The following is a 22,556-nucleotide window of genomic DNA, read 5'->3' as shown; positions in this document are numbered from 1 at the left end:
TTTTTGATAGCCTGTGATGGGCGTCTGGTCTGATGTGCCTTGTATGAGGTGGGCACTGTGTCTTGTATCAGGCTCCCAGCCTTTCTGCTTCTGAGGCATTCAGCTCTCTGCTCGGCTCTTTTACTGTACTATTAAGAACACACTCGCCCTGCGTGGGCGTGTCTTTCAGAGCTAACTGCAGTATAATTATTAATACGATCCGCTCGCGGGATCTCTCTATTGTTCACCGCCGGGCCGGATTATGCTGCTGGTGCTCCGCGTCGCAGTAAACAATGCGAATGCGGAAGCGGGCACTGCAGCAAGCCCTGCCCTCCCAAAGGAGGGGGCCGCTGCTCGCGGCTTCCTCAGCTCTCCCGGCAAGCTCCGCCCCCGCGAGGGAGGGGGTCGGAGCACCGAGCTGATGCGGAGCTCCTGGGCCTCTGCCTCCGCGAAGGAATGGGGCCCGTGGAGCTTCCGTGGGCGGCTCTCGACTCCTGTGACTACCCGCAGCGTGGCTCGGACCACGAAGATTCCGGGCATACGGCACGGGATGACAGCGCTGCGGGGTCTGCTCGAGTGCCGACTCGCAGTCCTGCGTCGCGACACGGCGAACGAAAGTCGAGCGCTATAAAAGCTCACTAAAACTAAATAACAAATCAGTTGACTACCTGCACAGCACTAATCCTGCTTGCCAAAGCATCTCCTTACACATTCTAATCCATATAACTTCTTTCCTAATCTGCTAAATACTATATACATTAGACATTATATAGAGATAACAGAAATGGAACTTATCTGCTTGAAGAGCAGTAAAAGAAGAGGAGGTGCTCAGGGACAGGAAATCCCCAGTGGCCCAACACTTTGTGAAAGAAAAACACACAATGGCACAAATTAAATTTGTGATACTGGAACATGTGATATTACCCAGGAGAGGAGGTAATTTGAATAAAATGTTACAACAAAGAGAGATCTTCTGGATAGAAAAACTTAACAGCATGTACCCGAGGGGTATGAATATGGAATGGGATCTAAATTGTTTTCTGTGAGTTTAAGATTAGGTAGATCTATCCATTTAAAACCTCAGTGAACAGCATATAAATTCTGAGGTGAGACTCAAAACCACATCGAATTGGAATAAACTGAGATATATGAGGAACTTTATTTAACACAAGCCTTTCATGAACTACTAAACATTTGAAAGGCTGGAAAATGTGGATGAAACAAATATTGAGAAAATATGGACTATGAGTCAATCACCCAATGTAGACAGTACTTGAATTCATGTAGATTGTATTGTTAACGAATGAATGCACATAATACCATTCACGAATGTAATGCACTACGTGATCTGCTATTCAAATCATATAGGGGGGAAACTAAAGGACAATGTTGGTGAAAAATCTAGAACGAGTTTTGTATACAAGATGTACGAACGTATATTATGCATTTACAGTAACATTTCAGAATGTGAAATACGTTAATTGTATCGATTTCAAAGCGCTTCTAAAATTATTGCAATTAATGTTGTTGTGTTAAGCCTGTAATAAGTATCAATTGATTGTAGAAGAGAATATGAATATGACTGACTACATCGTTAATTTTTAGTTAACACACTCATCCAACATGGCGATCACAAAGAAGTGCCTTGAATGTGCACAGGTAATATAGGAGACAGACTAGTGTAGAATGGTTGCTTAGCAACCCTGTGATGTAGGACCAGGAACACAGAAGTGCGGTCATGATCAGGAGCGTTGTGAAGGAATCGGATAGCGGCTAAGGTTATGAACGAGTACAAATGAGTTTGTGACTAGAACCATGACCGTTTAGTGTAATTTAGGCAACACGCGTACACTTTATAGAAACGGCAACGCGATTGAAATCTTGAAGAGACGTTGTACCGCGAGGGAGTCTCTGTTCTTAATGTACATCCGCAGCAGGACGTGGCACATCCTCTTTGAGCAACAGGCGGTTTCCAGCCCAGAACTCAACAAGCACAGAAGGCAGAATCCTTTGGGATTTAAATACACAGATGACAGTGCACAACCATTGACTGAGCCCTGACCGATGGGGTGAGTGTTACAATAGAAGTGAAGTCTTACTTTTCCCAATTATTGATCACAGAGTGGGGCCCAGCGCTGATTTTAGCGACTGGTCCCACTTGCGATCTGACCACATTTATAAATCAAAAACAAGTAGTGTGACTGCTGGTACTTTTAGAACACATGATTGAATCAGGGCTTCTCATTTTATCTCTTACAGTTTTGAACTCCTGAAAGAGTATAAAAAGATATATGAAGAGATACGTTGCCATCTTATATAAGCATGCAAGGTGTTGCCGCTCATTGGTTTACCTGGACCAAGGTTAGCAAAGTGCATAGAGTCTAAATAATGTGCAAAATGATTTAAAATAGAAAGAGAAACTAATTGAGTTACTTTCACATATTGATTTTGTAGAACAAAGACAGGAAAACACTGATACCCCCACCTGAAGAAGGGCGAACAAATCACCCGAAACGCGTAGTGGAAATACTAGGTTAAAACCCTAGAAGCCCGAAATTGGGCATTCGAATTGGAACAACAGACAAAGGATATCAGGATATTTTGGAATATTTGATTCTATTTAAGTGAAGTTTTGTTGCTGAAACAATTATGTTGAAGATTATGTTGAATGTGTTATTAAGAAGAACCATGTATATGACAATATAAGGTTATATATACAGAATGTTTAAGTTGAATTGAAGGTTAAGTGAGTGAACTTAAAACGATTGTATAAAACTTTTTTCATGAAAAAATAAATATACACATATTACTGTGTTTTTTATAAAAATAACTTCTGTACACGTTAAGTTGATTGATACGGTTTGGCTGTTGTAATTCAGCACAAAAGAGTGCATCTGTTATGTCTTCCGTTTATAACGGTTGACCTTCACAATTTGTTCAGTTTTCCGGTCTGGTAGCACAGACTTAACAGATTGCACCTAAGACCCTAAAGCAATATAGGAAAAATATTTGGATTCATTCAAGGAAAATACGAGCAGAGAGTGCACCTCCTCAACCAAATCCTCTCAGGGACAGGAAGTGGTCATAAGCTGAGCATGGAGTGAAATGGACTACAGAGACTGTGGGGATTGTAGTTCCAAAGCAAGAAAAGTCCTTTGAGACATTTTTCTCAGTGTTTGTTGTTGATTTTATTGGTTTTGTTGAAACTGCAGAGGAGTAGCAAATTAAAGAAGTTGAAGCATAATGCTCGTCTCCAGTCTTGTCATAGAATTGCACTTCATGAACTCCAACCACCTTTGGCCTCTTCCCAAAAAACACTCTCCCAAGAACGTAGAAGTGATCCTTGCTGCCTTTGCATTATGTGACTTGCAGTTTCACTTTTCATATTGTAAACACAAGTTTGAAATGCACAAACTGCATGGCTATGTGGGATACCAAGCGGAGGCTGGCTAAAATATCTAAGGGGGAGCTGTCAGCACTGCTTTGAAGCACCCAGAACCTGCCTCGTAAATAATCACGAACGGGAGTTTCAACATCCACCCTCCTCAGGGCAAACTCGTGGATCGTGTTACAGAAGCGTGAGGGCTGGGGAACAAACATAACTTTGCAAACATCTGTGGAGGTAAATGTACTCACACCACTAGCACAGAACCATATTTCAATGAAGAAGCATAAAAAAAAAGCAAATAAATCCAATTGCCATATATAGCAGTGGACGAGGGTTTGAAAAACTTAAGAATACCATTATGGAACAAGAAACGCTGCTAACAAAAACATCCCCAGAAACTCTCCATTCCACTGAACCAATGCGTCCAGTCTACAAATGGCCGTGCACATCAATGTGTAACATAGCCAAAACATCTTTCAGATCTTTATTCCAGTTCCTCAATCAGTATGTGAAAGGCAAAGACAAACTGAAAATAAAACTATTACAAAGTATGGACTCCTGTCCAGTGCGCAAACATACAGGACTGCAAGGACATTCATTAACCTGCATTTCTGGACCTATTTGCAAAAGCACTTTCCACCATATCAAAATGATATCAACACACCGTTCAACTATAAGAAATCTGGTTCATAAACTGTACTATGACAAAAGTCCTGCTTTAGCACTAGTCAATTTAAATAGCAATCTTCTACATGGGACAGCCAAAGAACTACTCGAAGAAATAGAGCATATCCAGAGAAAATATTTTGGAAGTTAAAGCCACTTACAAAATGCAATTGCTTTAAAACAGGCTAGCGATAACTTTACAGATGGCAACCTTCTACTAAACACATACAAAAAAGAAATACTAAAGTTTAAAAGTACATCTGCCGAAGTACCAAACCATGTGTGTGTGTTGCTGCAGGACTTTTTATAAGAATAGCACAAACACTGTAGACATAATGTACACAATAGAAGACAATGAAGATTCCAATTAGCTCTCTATCTTATAGCAGAAAACAAATATGAAATTACTGACCCCTTAATACTTTGCAGTTACTGCACTGCAAAACTTGACAACAACCAAACACCTTCACGTACTATCACAAATATCTTGGAATTATTCCCACCACCAAAACCCCTGCAACAACTTAACTTGTACGAGAGCATCATAATTCAAACAGTGCACCAATTTCAAGCAATAATACGCCTTCAACTAAAAACAGCAAAACTTCCTCCCTCTGAATTACTGAAAGGCATTTGTGGCAAAGTAGTTTATTTGCCATTGGATCTCAAAGGAAATGTACACACTCTGGGAGTGCAACGTCCAATAGATCAATCTTTAATTATCTTAGTAAAAGGCGTACCTACAAAAGACAAACAAATTTGGCAAAAACTGTGGATTTACATAAAGTTAGACAAGCCCTGCAATATCTAAAAGACAACAATGGATACTACAAATAAATAAATATTGAAGATAATCTGAGGGAAACCACTGAAATAATTCAAGACCCATCCGAAACTGGTCAGTTTCACCTTCCCGATCCTGCTACAGAATCCAATATTTTAGACAACTATACAATTCACCCATTACATTCTAAAGACACCATAGATAATGCACTGGAAATGTACCAAATGCGACAAGCCAAAGGATCTCCAATCAGCATATGGGAAAAAAGTATAGAAGCACGTGGCTTTCCTCTACTCTTTCCTACTGGACGAAGCGGAAGGTACGATGATTGACCCACACAAATAACAGTATCAGAATACCGCTCTTTACAAAAGTATTCTGAAGACCTCATATTCAGACAAAACATGGATTACATATTCCACCTTCTCTTTGAAAGTGAACTAGCAACTCTATGCTACGAAGTTGCACACACATTGAAATCAGGTACCAATTTTCAAAATATGTCAGCTCTGCAATTACTACAAAAAGTGCAAGAAAAAGATGAGGTTTTACAGTCAAGTATTACAAATTCTTTAGCAAACATGCGTGGTACAAAAGAATACTGGTTTCGATGTCACAGAGATGTACGCTGTATGATAAGAAACCTTGACCCACCCACTTGGTTTGTGACATTAAGTTGTGCAGAATATGCATGGGAAGATTTACATGATTTCCTACGCAGAGCAAACAAAAACAAAACAAATATAGATATAGAAACACCAGGAGAACTCTGCTCTCTAGATCATGTAAATGTGTCAAGATATTTCCATCATCACTTCATTGCTATGCTACACTTCATTTGTAAATTAAACTGTTCCTCCCCTTGGGGAAGTGCAACACTTCTTTTTGAGAACAGAATACGAAGCCAGAGGAGCACCACACATCCACATGCTTTTGTGGGTTAAAGATGCTCCTAAATTTGGTAAGGACAGTGTTTTGCAGTTCATCCAAAAATATGTCACTTGTGAAATCCCTTCACAAATGACACATAGTGACCTTCATGCACAAATTTTACAATTTCAAAGACACAAATGTCGGAAGTATTGTCGTTGCAAATATAAAAACAAAGGGAAATACTACACCAAATGCTGCTTTGGTTTCCCTAGACCACTTTCAGCAACAGGTCAAGTAAACAACTTTGGGGTAATTCATAGAATTCGGCGCAGAAGCAGCGCACGCGGCTGGCACAGAGAGGGAGCGTGCCCAGCGTGCCCAGCGTGCACCAGCCGCATGCGCCAAAAACCATTTTCACGCACAGCGTATTCATGGATACTCACATCCATAACCAGCCGCGGTGCAGAGTGGTGCAGCGACCCAGCAGCAGCACCAGTTATGCCCCTAACCCCGCCCTGTGCGCCAAAAACATTGCTCAAATCTCCTACATGGTGCAAAGGCCAGTGGACCAGCATAGATCCCCAAACACGAAAATATGCTGAAAAAGCCACTCAGACCTCATGTGCCAGCGAAATCGCATGTAAAACTCCCCGCTCACCCCTCGGAATACCCATACCCCGCTCGCGCCAGAGAAATCATGTGTAAAACTCCCCGCGCACCCCTGGAATATGCGTACCCTGCTTGCGCCAGCGAAATCACATCTAAAACTTCCCGCGCACCCCTGGAATATGCGTACCCCACTCTCCCACATTTAAAACTCCCTGCGCACCCCTCAGAATACACATACCCCACTCGCGCCAGCAAAATCTCGTGTAAAACTCCCCATGCACCGCTGGAATATGCACACCCCGCTCGCGCCAGTGAAATCACGTGTAAAATTCCCTGCGCACCCCTGGAATCGCCGTACCCCGCTCATGCGCATGTAAACCTCCCTGTGCACCCCTCGGAATACGTGTACCATGCTCACGCCAGCGAACTCAGGTGTAAAACTCCCTGTGCACCACTCAGAATATGCATAGCCCACTCGCGGCGGCAAAATCGTGTGTAAAACTCCCCACGCACACCTGGAATGCACGTACCCCACTCGCGCCAGCAAAATCGCATGTAATTCTCACTCCTGTACCCCCTGATTCATGCAGCAGTGTGGAGAGAAGTCACATGCACCCCCTGCAGCCAGGCAACACCACAGGGGTCCACCCTACACCCCTCCCCATACCTCGCAGGCAGCCCATCACCCCTCCCCATGCCCCGCTGGCAGCCCATCACCCAGACCATGCCCCGCAGGCAGCCCATCACCCCTCCCCATACTCCACAGGCAGCCCATCACCCCAGACCATGCCCTGCAGGCAGCCCATCACCGCTCCCATGCCATGCAGGGCGCCCATCACCCCTCCCTGTGCCCCACATGCAGCGCATCACCCCAGACTATGCCCCGCAGGCAGCCCATCACCCCTCCCATGACCCACAGGCAGCCCATCACCCCAGACTATGCCCCGCAGGCAGCCCATCACCCCTGCCCTGCAGGCAGCCCATCACCCCTCCCATTGCCCACAGGCAGCCCATCACACCAGACCATGTCCCGCAGGTATCCCATCACCCCTCCCCATGCCCCGCAGGCCACATGGCCCCATGCACTTGGGAGCCTCGACACATGTCCCCCCATCCCACCCACATTGACGGCAACCTGCCAGCAGGCCCCGACTCATGTCCCCCACCCCACCCACATTGATGGGCACCTGGCAGCAGGCCCTGACTTATGTCCCCCACCCACATTGACAGCAACCTGCCAGCAGGCCCCGACTTATGTCCCCTACCCCACCCACATTGACGGGCACCTGGCAGCAGGCCCCGACTCATGTCCCCCACCCACATAGCCGGCAACCTGCCAGCAGGCCCTGACTCATGTCCCCCACCCCACCCACATTGAGGGGCAGCTGGCAGCAGGACCCAACTCATGTCACCCACCCCACCCACACGTAATCACAATCCAGACCCATGGCCCTTATGGCCACCCAAATCCCATTCCACGCCACCCCAGTCCAAACACCCAACCAATCACTCCATCCACTCCACATTGAATTCCCCATGTCATGATAGATACCAAATAAACAGCATGCCCATGAATACATGTCCGTCAGACCTACACAATGGCAACACATGACTGAGAAAACCCACATTGTGACACGCATGAAACCAATGAGAGAAGACCACACAAATAAAATAGAAAGAAAATGTATTAAATACAAAACTGAATGAATAAAACAAAAGCACACAAGAAAACAAAAAATAAATCCAAGTCCGGATGTGCTAAATTAACCAACAAAAATCGAGGGTGAAATCAAAAAATCAAAAGTAAAATGGCTCCAAAGTGTCAGTCCATTAAACAAAATCCAAAGTTAAAAAAAAGCAAAGCATTCCTCCATGGGTCAAAAAATAAAGAAAATCCAGGACAATAACTATATACAAATGAATAATCGAGAGTCCATGAGCCCAAAAATCCAAAGGAAACCTAACCAAAAATCTACCTAATAAATAACTATTTACAAAGGCGGCAGGCCAGTCCCACGGCTCATATAGCAATGTTCCGGGCCAGGGCATCATCGAACTCCACGTCGATGTTCCGGAGGCGGGCCTGTTCCCTGGCCTCGAGGTCTCGCAGGGATGCAACCATGGAATCCCTCAACTCCCTGCGAGTTTCCTCGAGGCCCTCCGCCCACCTCAAATCCTGGTGCATGGAGTTCTCCGCCCTGACTATCCTGAGCCGTGCCCTCTCCGCCCGCCGCCTCTCTGCATCTATTTGCTGGCCCAACCGCTGCCACACGGAAGACACTCCCAGTCCAGGGTCCTTCTGCCCCTCAGCTGATGCCTGCCCCCGGGGTGTAGATGGCCCTGAGCCATGATGCCTCCCACGCTGAGCCTGCTGCTGCCTCTGACGCAACTGCCTCTGCCACCACAATGGCGTCTGTGTCGATGGAATCCCCCTGCGCCGTCGTGCACGTGCCCTGCCCGATGATGCCAGCACATCCTCCATCTGCTGGGGTCCAGTTGGTGGGGTGGCAACCCCTGCTGGACCTCCGACTCCCGACTGTGGCAGGGATGGGATCTCCACCAGGCTGGCTGCATTGGTTGGGGCAGGTCCACAGGGGGCCCTGGTGGCATCTGGGCCAGAAGAAAAACTGGTGTATAGTGTGAACAGAGGAGGAGAGGGCCGCAAGACTGGCCGACACATGGAGGAAACCCCCAACCATGATCCCTCCCAACTGGGCCACGTTGCCACGCATGTCTTCGTGATTATGTGCGTGGTCCCCCCCGGAAGCAAACACGTCATCACAAATATCACGTGTGCGCAACGCGACACCAATCAGGACGGACTCAATCCTGTCAAGGGTCCCCACGTCCGCAGGTAGAGGAGTGCCAGATGACGTGGACCTCCCCCCTACCTGCGGTAGGGCCTGAGACGGGGCATCCCTGCTGGTGCATGGTGATGCAGTCACAGTGTCAGGGACAGTGACATGTACAGGCCCCTCCAACGGCAACCTGTGCTGCCTCCTGTCCTTGGACTGCACCACTTGCACCAGTGGTACCATCCCCACCAGGCCCCATGTGCGGCTCTGAAGCAGCCTCCTCCTCCTCCATACACACCACCAACCTGTATGGCTCCACACCATCTCCCGCTGTTGCAAGCCCCTGTGGGGGCTCATCCGCCCCTTCTGCTGCAGCCGTAGTAGCCAATGTGGCACCAGTCCCCTTACTTCCCGATTGGGCCTTGCGTCACCAGCTGGTGAAGGCATCCCTGCCGCCTTCCTCCACAGCGCCGTCTCTGCCCTCTTATTCACTCGCCGCTGTGCAAAGGGAGACATTGAACACAAGCATCAGGGTACTTTACAATAGTCCCCTACACAGAAAGCTATAGCATATGAGTGGCACTGTCAAACGTCACTTCCATCATGTCCCTCCACAACACATGAGTCAGTGCAGGCAACACACATGCAGGAACAGGCATGGCACATGCAACAAACATTTGCATCCATGTCCAAGGCGCCGTAGAAACATCCAATGGTGGGCTGAAACTCACATGCATCATGGGACATGCTGATCACATGCACACACATCACCAGAGGGTCATGCATGTGGCCCCGTATACCCCCAGACACAGTGGATACAAGGATGACTAGGCTGTATTAGAGAATCAACACATTGTCACGGACATGTATCATGCGTCCATGGCATTTAGCAGTCACTCACACACTACTCAGACACACTGATATGTACACCATGCATGTCCATGACAGCTGCACCCATCTCTCACACCCCAAACATATCCAAGTACAGACACAGGCATGCATACATGTGTGCATTCCACATGCTGCTCCACATGATATATTGTAGCACATACACCATCCATGTGGGTCACAGCTGACTGGACTCACATGCAGCACCATCATGTCCCTGCACACACACATCCATACATGACCCATGTCACACATACAGCCAAGTAGCTAACTACCACCACACTGCAACATGCACTGTTTTAAACGGGAATGCATGGGCACTTACCGCTCGACTCCAGACAGACCTCCATCATGAGGATCTGGTGGTGAAGCACTTGGCGAATGTGTTCCAGGACCCTCATCTGCTGGGTGGTAAGGTGGACCCGGCGCCCCACTGCATCCGCTGAGTCCAAGAGGCACCGGGCCTTCTTGAGGGCACTGGACTTGTAGTCCTCCCAGCGCTTCTGGACGTGTTTAATGTCACGGGGTGCGACCTCCTCCGTGTTGATGGCACCCACTATGTCCTTCCAGATCCTCTTCCGTCCTTCCTTGTCAGCGCGCGATGGTGTGAAGAGGGCATCATAATGCCCCAGAACTTGCTCCACAAGGATGCCAACTTCCTTATCAGTGAAGCTGGTATCCCTCTGCCTCTGTGCTCGGGGGTTGCCACTGGTGCTAGATGGTGTTGGGTCAGACATGGCAACCCGAGGCAGGTTTGGGTGGGCAACTGTGTCCTGGGGCTGGGCTGTGGAGTGATGCAACACCAGTCGGGAGTCTTCTGTTCCAGCAGGGGTGGTCACAGCAACTGGTCCCCTGCAGATGGCTGATGTGCAGGCACCAAATGGCAGGACACTGTTGGCTGCAGGCAGGCAGGCAGCAGCAAATGGCTTGTAGCAGGCTGCTTGCTCTGGCTCTGGGGGGCAGTAATTCGGCCTTCTGGGCAGGAGTGTTGTCTTCCGTGTGTTGTCGCGTGGCCAGATTGATACGAAGTTATTTGGCATGTGAAAAATAGCACATTTGCATGAATTCCAAGGAAAGGCCCTTAGCGTGTAAGTGCGTAGGTGACGTAATGTGCATGCGGGTGTTTCACTGGGCACGGGTTAAAGGTCCTGCTAGGGTTTCGATCGCTCTGTATGTGCATTTTGTGGAGAGCGGTGCATGTGTTTTCCAGACGTTGGGGTTCACACGCGATTACTTCACAGCGGCTACAGTGCATACTTCTTCTTTTGGCAGGGGTGTTGCCTATGCATTATTCTTCTACATGCAAGGCAGACGGTGAGCCGTGCATGCTATTTTTCCCACTGCAGGTGTCCCTGTTTGTCGCATACCCCTTTTTTTCGGTCATACTAGCCCACGTGTTGATCACATTTGCATTTTTTGGGTTCCTGGGTGCCACAGCGTACTGTGTGTGTGTTTTTTACATGCACGTGGGCTACAGGGATCACGTATCTCTTTTTCTTGTTTTTTTGGGATGCCTGACCATTGCGTGACCCGTCATTTTTCCTAAGGGGCAACAGGCAGCCATGCAGGAGCACAGGGGTGCTGTTTGCATTACGTACCTTGCCCCCTCACCCAAGTTGGCCAGGACTATTGTTGTGTGCACCTCCCATTTGTACTAGTACATCTGTGCGATGGTTGGGAGGCCACAAAAGGTGAGGGTCGCCTCAGTTGGGCGGCCACCACGTGCCCTTTCCCCTCCCATGCGCAGCGCCTGTGAATATGGTTGGGGATGTGGGGCACCACAATGTCCACCGATACGCCCTGCCATGTTGCAACATTGTGCAGGACACATGCTGCCACAATGATCCTGCACACTACTGGGGGTGCATAGAGTAGCTGCCTGCCAGAGCGGTCAAGGCAACGGAAGCGTGACTTGAGCACTCCGAATGTGCGCTCCACTACTGCCCAGGTTGCAATATGGGCTGTGTTGTATTTTACCTGGGGTGGTTTGGTGAGATTCCGTATTGGCGTCATCATGTAGTTGCTCAGAGGGTAGGCACTGTCCCCTGGGGAGGTGATAATGGTTATCATTAGTTGGGTTAGTGTATTTGTCTGTGTGTGACATGCATGCATGTGCACAGGCATTTGTACTAACCTATGAGCCATGTGTCGCCATGCTTCCCAGCTTCCAGGGCCTGGATCAGTGCGGACATTCTGTATATGAAACTGTAATGGGTGGACCCTGGATAGTTTGCATGGGCAGAGGTGATGATTCCCTTGGCATTACATACAACCTGCACGTTCATCGAATGCCAGTGCTTGCGGTTGCGGTAGATGTTCTCAGTGGCCCTAAGTGGACGTAGGGCCACATGAGTGCAATCTATGGCACAAGCACTTTGGGGAAGTGTGCCACCCTGTAAAAGTCCTGGACCATGGCCTGCCTTTCTGTGGGAGTTCTGGGCATGTATATGCGCCTGTGAACTGAGGGGCGTGCAGTGATGATTGCCAACACCTTGTGTAGGCAGCGTGACTGCGTGGGCTGTGAGACATCCCCAAATATGGCAGATGTCCGCTGAAATTACCCAGTGGCCAAAAAATGCAGGACATTGAGCACCTTTTCCAGGGGGCTCAGTGCTTGGGAGCACAAGGTGGGTGATGTGAGGTCATCCTCCCACTGAGTGACCAGGTCTAGGATGATATGAGGTGGAAACCTATACCTGCCATAGACCTGGTCCTCAGGCATCACAAAAAGGCTGGTCCTGGACAAAAAAAATGTGGGGCCTGGCTATTCTCCTCCTCCTGCCGTGTCCCACGATCAGTGCTGCGAGAAATGGGACATTCATCGTAGCTGTATATATGTGTTTGTTGTTTGCACGCACTTTTATACTGCGTGGGGACGCTTCAGCCTGCCTTCGTGTGGTGGACGTGTTTACGCCTGTGCGTGTCTTTTGGCATGCGCAGGTTTCCCCTATTCAATTCCATGAATACGTGCAGTTCACGAGCGTGTGGGCGTTCTGAGTATTTCCCAGTAGTACTTTCCCAGTTATGCCCTCATTTTCACGCGTTGTTCCCCATTCTGCATGTTCCACCCCCTGTTCCGCCCTCTTTTTGGTGTGTGCGCTACACATTGTGCGCTTTCGCTGTGCGCATCACGTGCGGTGTTCGGGATGTCGCAGTGACATGTGCGCCCCTGTGCGCCACGTACAAATTTGGCGCACATCCCGGGAAAAACACGCGCAGGCCCTTGCATGAATCGCACGCGCGCACATGTGCTAGCTTTTTCACGCTTGCGCCAGCTTGCGCCACAAATTTCGGCGCACATTTATTCCATGAATCAGCCCCTTCATGTCTTCAGTTAGACATAGTGTCAAAGGTAAATCACCTAAGAACACATATTACATAAAAAGAACAGAAGGATCAAAAAACTTCAATGATCACAATTCAATCAATCCCCTCTTATGGAATGCAAATATAGATGTGCCGTACATTGCAGACAATTCCACTGCAGTTGCACCTATGTCACAGCCTACTTAACTAAAGCAGAAAAAACAGAGCTCCAAGACCTCTGGGATGACATATCATCTGACAACACTATCACAGAAATTGTACATCTTAGGAATAAAAATGCACTCCCATAGAGAATGTGGCTGCTATGAAGCTGCAGACTGTTTAACCGGTACTGCCTTGTATGGAAAATCTGAAAATATAGTATGGCTAAGCCTTGGTCCTGCTAAATTTAGAAAAAGAGTTCTGAAATCATATGAAGACATAGAAACAATAGCCACAAATGTTCGCAACAGCCAAGACATTTTGAAAAACAAATTACCAGACACATACTACCCAAACAGGAATACCACTTTGGAAACCATGTGTCTATACGACATAGCCCAAAACTTCACATATAAAAATAATATTAAACCAGATGAGAAGAAAGGTAGATACAGAGTGGAAAATTGTGAAGGCAGCTTAGTGAAACTTACCAAATGAATCTTAATTAAACACTCCAAATTGTCATTAAAAATTCCTCAACATAAAGAACTGTATTACATGTCCCTGCTACAACTTTTTAAACCATGGAGACAAGAAGAAGATTTACAAGATACCTATGACTCCTATGAAGACGCTTTCAAATCAAATGAAAGCACTATAGCAGACATGAACTCCAGGCGCAACTATATGTGGACACACCTGACAGTAGTCAACCTTCTGTAACAGGAATCCAAGAACCACTTGGACAGCCATTAAAAGCAAATGAGGCAGAATTAGCCATGACAGAAGTAGAAAACACCATGTGTCAGTATGAGCAATCTACAGAAGACTTTGCTCTACAAAGATCACAACTAAACAATGAGCAGCGTAGCATTTTCCAAGAAAAAACAAAACAAATTGGAGATGGTGTGCAGCATGAAAGTAAAAATTGTACCTGCCAAGACTACAAACCTACACTGCTATACATATGAGTGGTCAAGCTGGTTCAGGCAAAATGTTCTTTATCAAAATCATCAGCAAGTTCCTCCAACAATTGACAAACAACAAACTGTCAGCTGTTGTAACTGCCCCCACAGGTTTAGCTGCCTACAACATAGGCGGTGTCACTTTACACCGATTACTACTCCTTCCAGTAGAACACCAAAACAAATTAGATTATTACAAACTTTCTCCAGAAGCTGCAATGGAACTACGCAGAGTTTTCAAACAAAGGAAAATGCTGCTAATAGATGAGGTAAACAGGGTTTCCAATCTATTGTTAGCCTTCATTCACCTCAGATTACAAGAGGTCCTGAAAACAGACTATGAAGAACTCTTTGGAGGAAAACACATTATAGTTTTCAGAGATCTTCTTTAACTAACACCAGTTAAAGGTGAACCTATTTTTAAAACCTTAGGGCACAAACGATGCCGTAAAACACTTGGCAGCATAGGAAATGTCAACCTTTGGCAACATTTTCAATACATAGAATTAACTGAAAACATGTGTCAGTCTGCAGACGTCACATACGACAACATTTTAAAAAGTATTAGAGTTGGTGTACTATCTCAAGAAGCACAATCTATATTGAAAACTAGGCACACCCATGCACTCTATGGCCATAACTCATGTGCTACTGATGTCATGGAACAATTAGCACACAAAAATGTAAACTGTGTGTCCTTGATGCCAACTCTTGCAAGCTGTTCAGAATTCAATGAAACAATGTTAAAAAAAGAAATGCAACCAATAGTTCAAATTTGCTCCACAGACAAACTGGACGTACATGGTATGAAACTACCCATGTGTCAACAAGCCACAACAAGGCTAAATACCTTAGAAAAATCTATCTCTAACACAGCTGGTTTGGAGAAAACATTAAAATTATCTTTAAACTGTAGAGTAATGCTTAAACGTAACCTTGATGTGGACCAAGGACTAGTTAATGGAGTACTTGGTACAGTTGTTGGCTTTCAAACATACCCACGTGACAACAACATTCAGTTTGTCAATATTCTCTTTGACAAACAATCAGAGGTTAAAAGGATAGGATGCTCAACAGCCTGCTTCCTTCTTTTGAAAGACATGTATGTACACATAGAACAATTTTCTCTAGCATACGCAGTCACCATTCACAAATCACAAGGTCTTACCCTAGATAAAGCATTGATAGATATTGGTAGCACCGTGTTAAAAGAAGGCATGAGCTATGTAGCACTATCACGCTTAGGTACACTTGACGGACTATTTCTAATCACCTTTGATGCAAGTAAAGTAAATGCTGATGTTCCTTGCATTCTGGACTACAATATACTGCGTTCACGCTACACCTCCATCTAAAAACCTATCCTGTTCTGCAAAAAGCAAAACTTTGTAAAAGAAAACTACTTCACTCTCAAATTATGCAGGATTTCACAGCAATTCCTCCAAAGAAATTAAAAGAAGCTACTACTTCATCAAGGACCACAACCGAAGAAGAATCTTCTACACAAACTAAGTCAACTACCTCTTCAAAGAAACAACACACACTCCGAACAAATTACTTGGACACAGAACTGCCAGGTCCATTCAAATTTTCAAATACAACTGGTGTAAATTGCTATGCAAATGTAGCAATCAATATTCTATTCCAATTGCCACCAATTATTGACAACATTTACTTACGCGGGACAGACCAGTTGTGTTTGCAAATGTTAGTCCTTCATAGAAATGCAACCAACAATCCTGAAAACACTTATAGTGTTTCTGGAATAAGGCAGGAATTGGACTACTGTGCTGGAATAGTCAAATTCACTATAAATACACAAGAAGATTCTCAAGAATGTCTAATGTACTTACTACAAGTACTAGAAAGCAAAAACATACATGTGGAAACATACATGCACTCTTTGCAGCCATGTTGCACAAGAAGAAGTTCCTAATGAACGCTTCATATATGTGGCTTACCTAATTATGAATCCATTCCATTTCAGCAACTTGTACAAAATTCAAACCATAGCAGATTATGTACTACCTGCAATTCAGATAATCACTACACCTTACAAATACAGACACATAGTAAATACGTAACAGTAATGCTTTTACGTTACAATGCAGATGGTACCAAAAACAATTGCAAGCTGACTGGATTCACACATGGTCAAGAATCACTTGAAAAGAAAACCTTCACAACAATAGGTATAATCTACCACTCAGGAGCCACAACCAATGCAGGTCACTAAACTGCCGATATTAAAAAGAATTGTGGATGGTTCGAATGTAAAGATACTACCATTACGCTAAAACAGAGATTACCAGCAAATCTTGTAAACGCTTACATAATAATCTTAAAACCTAAATATAATAACTAATCTGTGTATGAACATAAACAAAACTTCAACTTCAAAACTATCAACAGTTAGAATATGCCAACAGGTATCTGACTGCCCCAAGATTATTCGACAGGCAAACAGATAAATTAGTACCACTAAAATGAAACAAGAAATAAACAGTTAAAATACGCCAACAGGTATCTAACTGCACCAAGATTCTGCAACAAGCAAACAGATAAATGAATACCACTAAAATAGAAAAAGAAATAAACAAATAAAATACGCCAACTGCTATCTAATTGCAACAATACTACCACCACTTCCAAATCAAAAACCATACACTTATTCAATTCCTACTGAAATAAATGAAAGAAATATATTGTACCAGAACGTAGAAAGTTTTTTTTTTAATCCAGCATGTATTTTATTCCCACAGACCCAATGATTTAATGTACAAACACGGGAACTGAGCAAATTGCACAATACATTGCTTTGAACTATAGTGCTTCTAAAGTACTAACTATGAGGGTCGACAAAATACAGAAATGTCTACTATGCAATGCAATACTCATTATAAAGTACCTACACTAACATATGTTTTTTTCATTTATCACAGTGATTGAAATAAAATGTCTGCTGCAACTACCCATGTCATGAAAAAACTGCATACAGCCACAAAAAGACAAACAGTAAGTATATAATGATTGGACTCACAAATACCACAGCATAACACACCCATTCAAGCAAACACCTGACCATAGACCACAACCCAAAATGTTTGCTTCTATGGGTATCTTATGCTGCAGTGCATGTTGCCAAACACTACAATCTTGACTTGATGGCCTGGCCAAAACTCAACGTACAGCCTCAACAAAGGAAACAGTAAGTATATAATAATTAGACTCACAAACACTGCAACATAACACAGCCATGCAAACAAACACCTCACCAATAAATACAACCAAAAATGCCTACAGTCTTCAATACCAACATTCTGAACACAATTCAACAAACAAACTAACACACATCATCTCGCTATCCTATAAACACTATTAGACTACTGCCAATCAGTACTCACATTTTTTAAAACGTATCCCCTAAGCAGCCCACATACCACAGGCAACATTTTTGGTAGCATTGGTGTGTTATGCTGTGGTGGTTATGGCCAGGGCCTGGAGTCACAAGCACTGCAGCATAATACACCCATAGAAACATACACTTACAAAATGACCACAACCCAAAAACATAACACATTCTCCTCAATTAACATTCTAAAATTATAATTACAACCAATGCACAAACTCTTCAATACATACCCTCTTCACCCAATGCTCTACTAATGACCCAAAACCAACATCATAGTAAAGTAAAATAACCAGTAGTGTGCCCAGTGTTCAGTATGTCTGCGGACAACCGTGGTGACCACAGACTCCGCAAACACATCACGGCCTTCTCCCACCTAAACAAATACATCATTTGACCCATCTCTTAATCCCCCAACCTCTCCAAGCACTCCTACACACCAACACACTCCCCAAAATTTGGATTTATGCTCACTTCCATGCCACGCAGTCCACGGATGTCCGCAGATCCAAAATGGCGGGCGCATCGAAAGAATGTGACGCACCTCACGCTTCACCCAAACCAATCACGGAACACATCACTTGTCCGTGGACACGACGCAAGCCGATTATCCAATCATTGTCCTGTCTGCGGAGTGAACAGGGAAGTGTGTCCGGGGAGCGGACATAGATATGACTAATTTTTTAAGATCCACTTTTTGCTCCATTAAAAATAAAATACTGGACGGATTTTCCCAAATTTACAAAAGCATGCTTTCGGGACCAAGCTGCCGCTCCTGTCTCAAATTTGGTGAAAATCCGTCCAGTGGTATGGGCTGTAGGCGTGCGTACATTTTTTTCTCCATTCAGTCTATGGGAAAAAAATAAATTTTGGGACCTCCCCTATAACTTTGCCCCCCCTTGACCAAACCTCACCAAACTTTGCAGAAAAATTAAGAGTGCGCCATATACTTTTTTTTTTGCAAAGTTGGGTGAGGATTCGTCTAGGGAGAGCGAAGTTATAAGCCACCCATAAAGTGCTCTTCTTATGTTATGGGTTTAGCAACTTAACGATAACTACACTGCAGGCCATGATATATATATATATATATATATATTCACTAACAAAAAATGTTGTTAAAGGGACGTTATGGTTAAGTTGCACTATTAAAAAACCTATTAAATTCATTGGAAAAATGTTCCTACAGGGACGTTATGGTTACAGCTAAAACGAAAAACCCCAGAAATTCACCAGTTATGGTACGGTATGCAACCATAACTCGCGCTACCACTCTGCACTGCAAGGACTAACACCCATGACCTCAAAGATTACATCAATTCAGTAGGGTAAATTCATGTACAGCATTCCGCACATAGACTGCAGCCTACAACAGGGGCACTCTTGTATGGCACCGGAGCATCAAAAGATCCTTGTACACCATATGATGCGCTAATGACTCTTACCTGCCAAAGGGCATTGTAGTGTGCATGTACTGCAATCCGGTACTCTACAGAGGGAAGCTACTTTGAAGTGCTTGGGAAGAGTCCGTCCAGGAGCATGACAATCAGTGGCGGCTATTTAAGTGAGCACTACCCAACATTACCCTCTCTGTGCATGTCCCCTACGATATCCCTGTGGGTGGTGGCCCTTCCGTACCGGCCCTTGCCTTTCAGTCCTTCAGTGACGTGTGTTACAAGACCAAAAGAAATAGTAATGAACTGGAAAAGGAAAAAAAGTTAAGTATACAAACCTCCTTTCAGAGTGCAACAATGTAAGTGGCAATGAAAGGAGGCAGGGTGCCACGCATCGTATACCCTCCACAGATTGTGTGCTAAATAGAAGGAACCGAGGTACTGTAGAAAACACTGCAGTTGAAATGGGTAGAAATGGGTGGCTGTTGAAAGAGATGGTTTTACGTGTTGCAGAATATTTCAAGAGCGCAAGTACGCAACACCTAGCACAAACATTATTCCTATACTTCCAAAAAGGGCAGCAAGGCAATTTCTGTAGGCCGTGCAGAAAACGGAAATGCAGTAATATTAAGAGGAATGCTATTTGTAGGGAAAACTCTTTGTGCTGTGAAACGTCAGATTCTCATTTGTAAAGGACGACATTGGCACCAGTCGTAAAAAGGCACACATACACTTCTTCACAATGTACTGCGCTTTCTCCATTTCCGGACCAAATGAAAAATAATGCGCCGTAAAGGGTGTCTGCATAATAGGATAAAACATTATGCAGGAGATCAGAAACCGACGCATGACCTGCCAAGTGCCTCCTTCAGCGCAAACGACACTGAAAATCGTGTTATATGTTGTGCAATTTTCCCTCCATAATGAATAACAATAATATTGTCGTGATCGCAAGTCACCAAAGTCTCACACAGACAAACCAAAATCAATCACGTCATTGTAGGTACTCCATACGTGTACAAATCCAAATGATACAATCCACAATGAGCTCCCACTGGACTCGGTTTTCCATTCACTATGAAGTAATGTATGTACAACTCCCCCATAAAGCATATGCTGTGGCTCGTGCAACACACAGCCATAAGCTCACCCTCTTCATTTTGCTTGACAAATATAGTGTGTACCACAGTCTGTGCGTGCACTCCACACCCAGACACCTTATTGACCAATCCTGTGTGCTCCACAGGCCCAAATGTATGGCAGCCATGTGTAAAAGGGGCGTATGTCACATGTACAACCCTGCAACTGTCGCGATGCCGGCAGACTTTTCCAGTTGTATGCGTACGGGAGTAGGGGAATAAATATCAACCAGGGTAGGGGATGTCATTTGTAGAGGTGGCTCTCAGTGCAACCTGTAGATTGGAGAACAGAATGTCATCACCACTGGGCGACAATGAAATGCCATTTCCATTGAGAAGGTGCACATATCGATAACCAATGATAACCAATGTTGTCATTCTCACAGGAGTACATCCCAGCAGCACGTAAGAAGTTACACATGCTTCTGTTGATAAGACGCCTCCGACCTCTGGCTGTCGACAACATTCTTTGGAATAGTTATATACTGGACTTGGTGGTATACATGAGAAAAGCACCTTCACAGTGGGAAAAATGCGCTTCACTGCTTTCATCATCTTTTTGAGTTGACGGTACACACTTGAAAAAGCTATGGAACCCAAAGGTAATGCTCCATAGTGCATGACCACAACATGTACAGAAAGTGGCCACTCATCGACACTGTGCAAGCAAATGATCAAAAGTACGGACAGCGACACCGCACCACAAAGTCTCCACTTTCTCTAAATTCAAATTGCCATTAAAGCCTCTTTCCACAGCATACTGGAGCAGATCTGGCATAAAGGGCTCACCCACTATGACAACTGTGCGTCTCGCCATCTCTGCCAGCCTCACTACACAGAGTAATAAATCAAAATATGGCTGCCCTTTCCTGTGACACACACTCTGACCACCTGATTGGATAATTTTCACAGTTGCATTTCCATTGGCCAGCATGGTGAGAAATGCAGATTGTGGCACGTGCGCTCTCCATATAACACTAGCAGTTGTGTATAACAGTATCCTGCGTACAGACCACAGCCAGAAACGTTGTTGCGCAATCCCTCAGCCTCCACAGTCCCATTTCCATGGCCACCAACCTGAAAATCCCTGGATGAGGCTGTTGTGCTGCGTGCGTGCGTGGGGGAAGAAAAGTCAACCAGGGTAAGGGTTTTCATTTGTAGGGGTGGCTGTGGAAATAGCCATTGTGGGTTTTTCTTTTTTTCCTTTTTTTGTTTTGTTATTATCTGCTTCCACACAAAGAGCTCGTTTTCGGTTTCATACAGTTGTGTATTTTCTTTTCATCCTCAGAGTCCGACAGGAACTTTTTTAATGCATCTTGGAGATGAGCGAACAAAACAGCATTACCAATGGATGATAACGAAATGCAGAACTAATTATATCATTGTTACAGAAAAACATGTTACGAGCGGACATTAAATCAGACATGCTTCTGTTAATCAGACACCTTCTAGCCTCTGGCTGGGTACAACAGCCAATATAAGTGGTGCATACTGTTGTTGTTGGTATGGTAGATGAAACCACCTGGGCAGTGGGAAAAAGAGCCTCTTCACTGCATTCATCAGCCTCCTGAGTCGACGGAGCAAACGAAACAAGACACGTAACCCGCCACAGTGCATGACGAGAACATGCACAGTAGCGGAACTGGCAAGTTCTCTGCAAAGTGCATGCATATCAGCTAAAATGAGGTAATCGACAGCGCACCACAATGCGTCCATTGCTTCCAAACCAAAATTGCCATGAAAGTTTCTTTCCTGGGCATACGTGTGCAGATCTATCGCAAAGGCATCACCCAAAGTCAACACAATGCGTTTTTCTATGTCAGCCAGCCTCACTGCGCAGAGTAATGGATACCAGTATTATCACCCCTTCCTGTGACCCACACCCTCAATACCTAATTGGATAATCCCCACAGTACCATTTCCATTGGCCAGCATGGTGAGAAGCACAGAATGTAGCATGTGCCCTTCCCAAAGTATTGTGAGGGCCGCACCCCATTAAAGCACGAACATCCCTTCTTCCCTTTCCACTATCCTCTTCCCACTAGGCCCTTATTGGGTATTGTTAAGTTGGAACACCCGCATCCACCAATGACATCCAAGACGTCAGCATCTAACACTGTCAGTTCTCCACAAGATGTCATATGTACCATTTCAAAATCAGCCTGAAAGTGTGCAGTTATTTGAAAGCACGTCCAGTGGAAA

The sequence above is a fragment of the Ambystoma mexicanum genome, chromosome 12 (assembly GCF_040938575.1).
Source record: "Ambystoma mexicanum isolate Mex_15411 chromosome 12, UKY_AmexF1_1, whole genome shotgun sequence".
NCBI classification, from domain to species: Eukaryota; Metazoa; Chordata; class Amphibia; order Caudata; family Ambystomatidae; genus Ambystoma; species Ambystoma mexicanum.
Note: the sequence above shows the minus strand (reverse complement) of the source record.